The 10,031-nt window shown below is 46.1% G+C and overlaps 1 long non-coding RNA gene across 1 annotated transcript; it reads right to left on the bottom strand.

Annotated features, from left to right (window-relative positions):
* Positions 1-1,411: 1,411 nt before the first annotated feature.
* Positions 1,412-7,460, bottom strand: LOC144152093 (uncharacterized). The gene is made up of 3 exons (XR_013319047.1): positions 7,246-7,460; positions 4,306-4,382; positions 1,412-2,663 (listed from the first exon to the last, which is right to left on the bottom strand). It is a non-coding gene; the product is annotated as an uncharacterized LOC144152093 (long non-coding RNA).
* Between the last annotated feature and the right edge of the window lie 2,571 nt (positions 7,461-10,031).

Genomic DNA, 10,031 nt, shown 5'->3' on the forward strand with positions numbered 1-10,031 from the left:
TCAATGTGAGAAAGAAGTTGGAGTGTAACCGACCAAGAGGGTTGGAGTCATAGTAGAGGCTACCACGATACTCAACACATAAAGTGGGAAACATTTTTAACCCCTGAGAAGGCGAACTTGGATACGGCGGCAACTGTCGTCCCTTGAAATATTGTGTTTTCTTAACCGTGTAGCAAGTTGATTAATCCTTACACAGCAAACTTATTTGTAAAGGCCAAATATTCTAGGTATTAGGTAAAAACATTATGATATTGTTAAGTGAAATAGATTACTGTGAAGTTACCCGTGTAATATATTACTTTTTCCATTTGCATATACAGCTAACAAACTTCGAGAAGCTCGAGTCTCAGTGGAGTCTCGTTGCAGAAATCAAGGTCACACGGCTGAGATATATCCTTTCCCTGCTACTAGGTGGTGTTTGAACTGCAAAGCTCGCTTAGGTAATAGCTCTCCTTGACAGTTCGGCAAATGAAAATTTAGAAAGTGTATAACTAAATGGCTCGGATAACCGCGCCCCGACATTGATTTCGGAAACTGCAGTACCAGACGCGTCATAAAACTGGTCACACCCCGAGTTACCCGCAAAAAACCCGTGGTTGTTGTGTATACAAGTTGCAAATTCAGCCATGATGCAACGTTGGTGTATACACTCTAAGAAAAATGGTAGTCAGTAGTGACTCATTTTACAGAGTCATTGGCTTGCTACAGAATTGACCACCTTTGGACTCTTATGGGGAGGGTCACCAGACTCTCTTTCAAACAGAGTCCTGGGACTCTTAGGGAGGGAGTCGTGACGAAGAGTCAAGAGTGAGTCTGCAGGACTCCTGAAAATTAGTCACAGCGACTCCGAAATGGTAAACGAAAAGAGTCTGCTTGACTACCTTGTGGCCCAGCAATGAGAGTCGTCCTGACTCTGTTTGGAAAAGAGTCTTGTGACTCTGTTAGACCGAGTCAAAAAAGGCTATGCAGGACTCTGTAAGGGAAGTCACCTCGACTCCTAATTTTCAAACGAAGAGAGTCTTCATGACTACTTTGCGAGTAGTAAAAGTAGTCACACAGACTCTCCGTTTGGCTATAGAGAGCCCGCTTGGCTACTTTGGCTACTACATGACCCCAGCCAAGTCGCCCTGACCTGCTGAAAGGGAATCCCGCGACCCCTGAGATAGAGCATGCAGGACTCTGCAGCACCGTCACCGACACTGAAAATCTGCAAAGAAAAGTCCAGTCGATTATTTTCCGACTCGAGCAAACAGAATCGCTTCAGAGTCGATAGGATAAAAAAATACCATACAGATACTATTATGACCCTATAAGGACAGCCATGCATACATGCAAGAAACATCAATGCAAAGTACCAAAACAACCATTTTATTGAAATAAAGCCTACAACCATTTCAAATTATTCATTGGCTCAATGACTAGAAAAAAATTGACACAAAATAAAAATCACGAGTTTTTGTCTTAGACAACATACAATGGACTATAAGAAACGTGAGAAATACAAGATTCAAAATTATCACCTTAAAATTTGTGTCTCACATAACAAAAACTTGTTACATTGAACGGGACAAGCAACACTGAGTTCACATATACAAAACACAACCCTACAACAGTGATCAGCCATCAGCTGGTTGCTCACTAACTTTACAAAATGATAAGTGAATATGAAAACACAATTTTTTTAAAAACCACATTTATAAAAAAATGCTACAAGAAATAAAAATCACGAGTTTGTCTTAGACAACATATACATGACTAGAAGAAACGTGAAAAATACAAGATTCAAAATTATTACCTTAGACAACATTCGTGTCTCAAACAACAAATTGTAACATTGAACAGGACAAGAAACACTTGAGCTCACATATACAAAACACAACCCTACAACAGTAATCAGCCAACAGCTGCTGGCTCAACAACTTCACAAAATGTTAAGTGAATATGAAAACACAATTTTTCTTAAAACCACATTACATTATAACAAATACAAATATTTGAAAATGTCATTTTAGACAACTGAAGTGAAAAAATTCTAGAACAATACAACTGGCAAATTGAAAACAGGACAATAAAATACACAAAACAGAGTTCGGGAGTGTTATTGCTTAATAAAAATTTCATATTGAACACATTCATATTTCATGCATACAGCTAGGTTCGGCTTTATGATAAGACCACTTTGACCACTCATACGCAATGCAAATGAACATTAAAAAAAAAGGGTGTCAAAGAATTATTAATGGATGATTGTTATAATTTTCCTGAGAATATTTTGTTCATTTTAGAACACAGAAATTTACTCGGAGGCTATATGTTGCAACACCCACCACTTGATCTGCTGGCCCTGGACAGTGTATTTATTCCCTGGCTGTCCCTGCACGAGCTCTCAAGGTAGTGACTACCTTTGTCGCCGGCATTTAGGTGCTCAAGCATGCGCCCTTTCGCACCACCATCAATTCCTCCAAAACTGTAAAGGTCTGCTTTGCAGACTTCAAGTACTGCAGGTTGTATGCCCAGTACATGGCACATACAAGAGCGATTCCTGACGTGAAGTCAAAGACGTTAACGGATACATGTTCGCACACCACCTTAATTGAGTCGGACCACAGTGGGCTGCTCCCCGTGTACAGCAGAGTCGGTCGCGAGTATGCAGTATCTGGGTCCTGTAAAAAAAGACAAATAATGCTGAAATTTAGCTGCTGTAAAAAAGTTCTTTATGTGGACAGCCATCAATATGTATAAATTATTACTCTGACTGTGTTTAGTATGCCACGTGGACTGAAAACTAAAATACCTGCGATGATAAGTTACAGGGAAAGCTCAGTTATAGTACACCCCCCGGTTATGCGAAGACCCGCTTCTTATGATTAATCATTGGGGTCGCAGCAACCTGCCTTTAGAACCTACACATTAAATACGCCGGTTGTATAACGCACAAGTACACGCAGCTAGCTTCATGTGATGCATGACTCGCAACCTGACACCCTTATAGCGGTTCCGAGGCGCAACCCCTACACCAAATATGAATACTCAAGGTCGGGTCTAATCAGCCGGTTTTACTTTCGCCTGGACGGAACTGTACAAATTTCACGCCGGCTCCGTCTGGACGGAACGCTAAGCTCTCAGTTGTAATCCGTCTGGGAAGGATAACTCACAGCGCTCTGTTCCGTCTGGACGGAACTTTAGCACTTGTATATCGTTCCGTCTCGACGGAACGCTAGCCACAGCCTTTACTTTAACATTGCGCTATCTCCCGGCTTGTCTCTTTGTGGCACCACTTTTTTTCTACTCGTTTCTTTACTACCCCAGTATGCTCAAGGCATTATCTCAAGCAATCGCGACTGCAGCCGCTCGTGCCTGTTTTTCTGTTAGTTCACAATCGGTGAACGGTGCTCAGAGCCACAAGGTCAATTTTTATTTTTCTGGATGAGCACAACAAACAAATGCTTCAAATGCCACTCACGCTTGGTGATAAGATCAAAATAACCGAAGAGACCGAAAAAACGCTGAGCTACCGCCGACCCTTCCGTCTACATTCGTTGCTTCTTTGTTCACGAATAACAGCAGGCAGTTCCATTTAGCAAATGTCCTGCTTCACCCATTGCATTGGCATTCTCGCACTTTTGCTATGTTCAGCTTTATCCCATGGCACACAGCTAACACAGCAAAACGTTTTTGGAGCGCAGATATTGTGGAAGTAATTTTTTTTTTTCAAGAATAGGTGCTTAGGTCACGCACTCACAAATTACATGAGGACAAGTTACACAGTAAATACCATGTTGCGCCGAACCATTTACAAAGCGCTGTTGTCTGTTCATTTTCGACTTATCATGTCTGTATCTAGTCTGTGCTACTTCAAGATGTTAAAAAGCACTAGCAACTACCCCGCTGTGGATCTTCCCAAAGCTTGATTTTGCTGGCTGATATCTTAAACACACTGGTTCCTTCCCAGGGTCTGGAGTTCCCCTTAAGGCTTCTCTTTATGGTAAGTTACAAAATTGAGGTTATCAAGACACCAAAATTTTGAGTGCACTTTACCTTTAGGAAAGCAAAAAAGTACGTGGTCAGGGATATTTCGCTACCGGTGGTCAAAGTAACCATAAACGTTAAGCCTAAACACGTCAGCCAGCCTTTCTAAAGAGCAACAATTTTTTCCCAGTTGCTCTCTCTTACATGTACAGCATTTCTTTTAGTTTAATATTGGGTACACCCTAATATTTTTAATGCCGAGGGCAACTCAAGCCAAGAGCCATTTTTTTTGCCAATGTTGCCATCTAATTCGCAAATTAAGCTCACTGTTCTCACCAGTATCGTGAAGATGTCATCCTCTCTTTCCTTCACCAAATGGGGCAACCAAACGGTAGCGCTGACACCTTTTGCATCTGTAAAGAGAGCAAACTAAAGTTGTACAGCCGAACCCAACTGATGGAAACCATTTTCATCGATTTATCCAGTATGTCGAACTCCATCCGCTAACAGTATAGTTGCAGTGAAAAATATAGCAAAAATTACGTCTATATCGAATAAAAATACAAGCGAAACCCGCTATATCGAACGGCAAATGACGCAGGAATGCGCCCCCCCCCCCCCCCGCCGCGGTGGCTCAGTTGCTAAGGCGTTGCGCTGCTGAGCACGAGGTCGCGGGTTCGATTCCCGGCCGCGGCGGCCGCTTTTCTGATGGAGGGGAAAAGCAAAAACGCCCGTGTGCACGAGATTTCGGCGCACGTTAAAGATCCCCAGGTGATCAAAATTAATCCGGAGCCCTCCACTACGGCGCGCCTCATCGCCTGCGTTGCGTCGGCGCGTAAAGCCCTACAATCAAGGAATGCGCCCCCCCCCCCCCCCCCCAAGTTGGCTCTCCTCAAGGTGAAAGAGAAATACCGCCGGCCCATTTATCTCGGCCGCTCATCATCAGTTGGCGGCTCCTTCCCTCCTTCTTGCTCCCCCTTCCTATCGTAACGCACCTGCGCCGTCTAAGGCGAGTTGTTGCACCCCCATGCAAAAATATGATCGTGGGCTGTCCACCAGGTTTTTTTCGTTCTTTGAGTTTGTACTGCTCGCGCTTTTTAGGCTTTTTTTCCGAAGTGTAGTGGTGGCTAGCGCTTGATTGATTGTAAGGTTTAACGTGCCGACGCAACGCAGGCGATGAGGCGCGCCGTAGTGGAGGGCTCCGGATTAATTTTGACCACCTGGGGACCTTTATCGTGCGCCGAAATCTCGTACACACGGGCGTTTTTGCTTTTCGCCTCCATCAGAAAAGCAACCGCCGCGGCCGGGAATCGAACCCGCGACCTCGTGCTCAGCAGCGCAACGCCTTAGCCACTGAGCCACCGCGGCGGGTGTGGTGGCTAGCGCTAGAAACGTTTATTTGACGGCTCAGCTAGCGCGAAGCGGCCGAATTTGCATTTCGCCGTGAAGTTGGCAATTATAAATCGAGTCAAAAGCGGTGTAGAGCTATAGTACTACAAAGGAATTGTCATCTAGTGCAAGATAACGCTGAGTGCACACATGGCGTGCACACAAATTTCCTTGCCTGCTTCCTTGTGCCAGATTTCCACGTACGTGTGCTCGTTAAGGAGGATATTCCCCGCTTTTTGCTCACGAATGTGGCCTTGAAAACGCTCCTGCGCCACCCTAACGCATAATAATAGTTCACTCCAAAGCCCACACAATGCTAATATACCTTTAGACCGGCGGCCTATGAACAAAACGCTTACGGTGTGCAAGCTGCAGCAGGATGGTGCGCAATTTCATGTTTATACAAAAAAACAAAACATCTACGCGTTGCTGGAGCAGCCGAGACCAGGCTTGCGAGCAAAACATAGAAATGCTCTAGTAACGAGCACAGTCTCTGCGCAAGAATCAGTCACAGAAGTAGCATTAAAAGCGTTCTGCGCACCACCTATATTCCTCTAGCACCAGCCACTGTAAGCTTACCCACGCGGTATTCAGACATCATAACCTGAAAAAGCTGAAAAATAAAAGCCGCATTTCACTGTGCCTCGCCGTACCATTTAACCACAAAGCTACGCCAGCTTCCTCGAGGTCCGTGTGTGCGGGATTTCGGCGCACGTTAAGGATCCCCAGGTGGTCAAAATTAATCCGGAACCCTCCACTACAGCGTTCCTCATTGCCTGCGTTGCTTCGGTGCGTTAAACCCTTCAATAAATCAAGCTTCCTCGAGGTACCCGGCGTTTGCTTTGGTTGATGGCTACTGAAATGGAACAGTTGATACACTTTCAACCGTTATCAAAGGGAACTTATTTAACACTAGTTTACCTTCGCAAACATTATAGTGAGAGTGAGGGATGGGGAGGGGAGGAGGGCAGGCCCATTAGTGCTAGTAAAATCTGCGGAGCGGGCAGTACTGAGCATGGTTTGGGTGCGAAGCAGGTGTCGATCGGTATTTGCTCAAGTTACTGCACCCTACATGCAAAGCTATGTCGGCAATGTGACGCCAGCACACAGGGGGAGCAGGCACTCGTGTGAGCCGAGCACACAGTGGCCGTAGATACCCTTATACTATCTCGCGCCGGATCACTAACAATTGTTGTCAGCGCTCTTGCGGCATGGCGACAAAGCAAACATGCGAGCGAGCAGACAGCAACATATCGCAGTGGGACACGCAGCCTCGCTCCCGATATCTCAACAACGCATGTCCGTGCGTTTTCCTCGGCCGCTGCCAGGAGACGGCACCGGGATCTTCGGCTGTGCGCACCGCGGTTCGTATTTGAATTGCCCATGACTGTACGCGCAAAATTATATTCTACCAATACATACGCGTCCCGCATTTGTACGAAGTGACTGCTGCTTGGCGCCGAAATAAGCCGCTGTCGAGCACCTACTCGTTTCTTTTCATGTTGACATTTCGCCCCTCTGTCAGCCTGAGCCAAATTCATCAAAGCGCACTCAGCATTCCGTGTTCAGGGTCAAATAAAAGCGCCAGAGGAAGTGAAACAAACTTTCACTGCGCCTTGGCCGTGGAGCGGCCATCGTGTTCAAGGTCGCCGTTTCGTCGGCGGCGAGCCATCGGCGGCGGCTCGCGCCAACGGTCATGCTGCCCTGTTCGCATACTGAGGCCGTCGAAAAACCTGCCACTCACGCAGAAATGAGGTTGGACGTTTCTGCCACGACTGTCCGCATAGTATTGAAGCAGCATATCTTACACAATTGAGCGTTATTCGCAAAGTGCACGAAGTTTTTTCACGAGGGAAAATCTCTCGCCGCGTTGAATACTTCACTTACCTCTATCAGATGCAGTTGCTGTGTTGCCGCAGCTCCGTCCGTATATCTTCCCTTATCATGGACGCTGTCCTCACGTGGAGCACGGCAAAAGCACTGTAAAATTGTCGCGACACTGACCAGCGAAACCACGTAGTTACGAAAACCGCCCTAACGGCCACAACACAAAGACCGCCTCGCCGGCGGAGCGCGCAGGCAGTTCAAAAGCTTCCACTCCGGCTGCTCGCCTGCTCGCGGGAAACGCCTGACGTCACACCTGCGGCGACCAATCAGAGCGGCATCTCTTTTTTTTGTTTTCTATGCTCCTCGACTAGGTTCCCCTCTCCCGCCAAGTTGCGCCCCGTACCGAGTCGAAAGAGAGTCGCCAAAATTATGACTCTGATCGGTGACTCTGTTCTGACTCACCAAGCGTTAAAGGTAGTCGCGGCGCCGGGGACTCTCTTTTGACCACCTTTTTTCTTAGAGTGTACGGCAGTATCCCTGTTGCCTTACCCACAGTCGTCTGTAAGAGGGGGTTGGCTCCATACCTTTTGCCAGCGTGCAAATTCTTGCGTAGTTTGAACAGGCGTTTAAAATTTTGAAGGGCACGTAAGATACGCCTTCAGGTGTGGGACGCGATAGTGTTATCGGGCTTCGTTCACCTCGGAGACGAAGATGACTGCGTAGCGGGGGTGGCGATGTACGGCAGGGCGTTCATCACGCACCTATCAACGGTGCATTACACCCAAGCGGTGACGGCGCATTACATCCAAGCGGTGAAGTCATCGTAGCTCCTAGTGGCACCGACGATTGGTGAAACTTTCCGCTACACTTGGCACGCCATCTGTTGGAGCAGCGCCTTATGATCCCGGGAGTTTCTATGTCCGCTGCAATGTTTCATTACGGAATTTTTCTCATACCAATTTTTCTCTTATGGTCAAGGCCGCCGCCGACGCCGGCTTTTCTGCGGGATGAAGCCTTGGCGCTACGTGTAAAAACGTTTTAAAGGCAGGCTGCAGCAGTATAACTGCAACACGTGGCGTTATTTGTAAACACCTGGATTGCTGTAAACACAAAAACACAGCTTCTTAATTACGTGTTGTCCAAAAGAAAGTATTAACAACAGTTGCTGCAAGATTGGCAAGTTGGTACCCGTATCTGTGTCACAGCCAAACAAAAGGCGTATTTATTTTCGTACTAACCATTTAAAAACAAGACCCATAAAATAGGTCACACTAAAAACGATGGACAAGAAGTTTTTCGTTTTTCTCTTGAATAAATATGCCAGCTCAGGACAAGTAAGCATAAAAATTTAAAAAAGCAGTTCTGTTCATGCTGAAAAGCAGCATGCGATCTCTTTATTACGAAGCGGGATAATTTTGGTCGTCAGAATTTTGTTGTTTTAGAACAAAATCAGTCATTTAATTGCCCCTTTTTGCCGTTCTGAGAGCTTAACAAAGCCTATGTCGTCAGGCGAATTTCTCGGCAGACCAGGGCAGTGCACGACGGCCATTAGTGTGGCTGGCGGCCAAAGTGGGATGTTGAATCAACTTGGGATCAGAGTCCAGTGTGCTGCCGCCTATAGACCGAAAGCGACCCTTTTTGGGGTGTTTCTTTTACATATTCTCTACAAAAAACTTTGGCCGGAGAAAAACGTCCACTCTGAAGAAAACAAGGAAACTGATTGTTTCGCCTCGACAGGGATAAGCCATTTGTGTTTGCTTTATTCCCAATTGTCGTCTCATTTTAAGCATACACACGAACCAGAAATGAGGCTGTTGTAGACAAACGATGCCTAAAGTTGTATGTCGAACATCTCAGTTTAATGTACACACGCCGCAATGCGTTACATTCCCCATCTATCTCAAAGTATAACATACGGGTGAATGTATAAAGCGTGTATATGTTCCACTACTCTGCAGTTACATGCGGAACGCACCTACTTTCTGGAATGTGTATTCGCTTGTTTTGGTGCTGTTCTTGTGCTGCTTTTTTGCGTTATGTTTATGATTTTTTTATGTTTTATTTTTTCTTTCTGTTTTATTGATTGAATTTTAACAGCGGAGCTGTTTAAGCATCAGATGGGTTGAATGGCTTTAGGAAAAAAAAACCTAAAAGCATTGCGCCCCCTGTAAAGGGTGCACCACCACAGATAGGGTATTGTAACGGTGAAGCCGGCTTTCGCCCCTGCTGGAGTATGAGCGCAATGGATATATGCTTATGCGCAGCCCTTCCTGTGCCATTTTAATAGTAAGAGGCTACTAAAGGCAACAAGATTACCGCAGCTTGCCCTAGTGGCGCAAGGCTGGAGAAACAGCTGAGATGGGGTCGACCTAGGTTCTCCCTCTCAGGATCTGGTGTCAGATTGGGGGACCGACGGGAACGGCTCAGCTAAACTTGGCCTCCTACCCCAACACTTAGCCTAGCCTAGCAAGAACATGAAAAACTATAGCAAAACTTAGCAAGACCAAACAGGCTCGGTGGACCCAGAGCCCTGCTGTTTCTGCAGCCTTGCACCCCTAATGCAAGCTGCGCAATTTATTTTTGCACCCGCAGAAGCATTGAAACGGACATTCGTTCCAGAACTGCAAATAAAAGCTTTCGGAAGTGTTGAGTTAACCGTAATTGCGGTCATATATTTTTAGAGGGAGAACCTGAAATCATGTTTCAGGCACGCGGGTTGGGAGTTTGATCAAATACGTAGCCCAAAAATAGTACAAGTTGCGCGAGGCGGAAATCGTGCGCCAGAACAGTGCTCGCGTTGTGGAGCCGCGGAGTCGGAAAACTGATCATATATCGCAAAAAAGACT

The sequence above is a fragment of the Haemaphysalis longicornis genome, unplaced genomic scaffold (genome assembly GCF_048455015.1).
Source record: "Haemaphysalis longicornis isolate Haplotype H1 unplaced genomic scaffold, Haemaphysalis longicornis Haplotype H1 scaffold_9, whole genome shotgun sequence".
NCBI classification, from domain to species: domain Eukaryota; kingdom Metazoa; phylum Arthropoda; class Arachnida; order Ixodida; family Ixodidae; genus Haemaphysalis; species Haemaphysalis longicornis.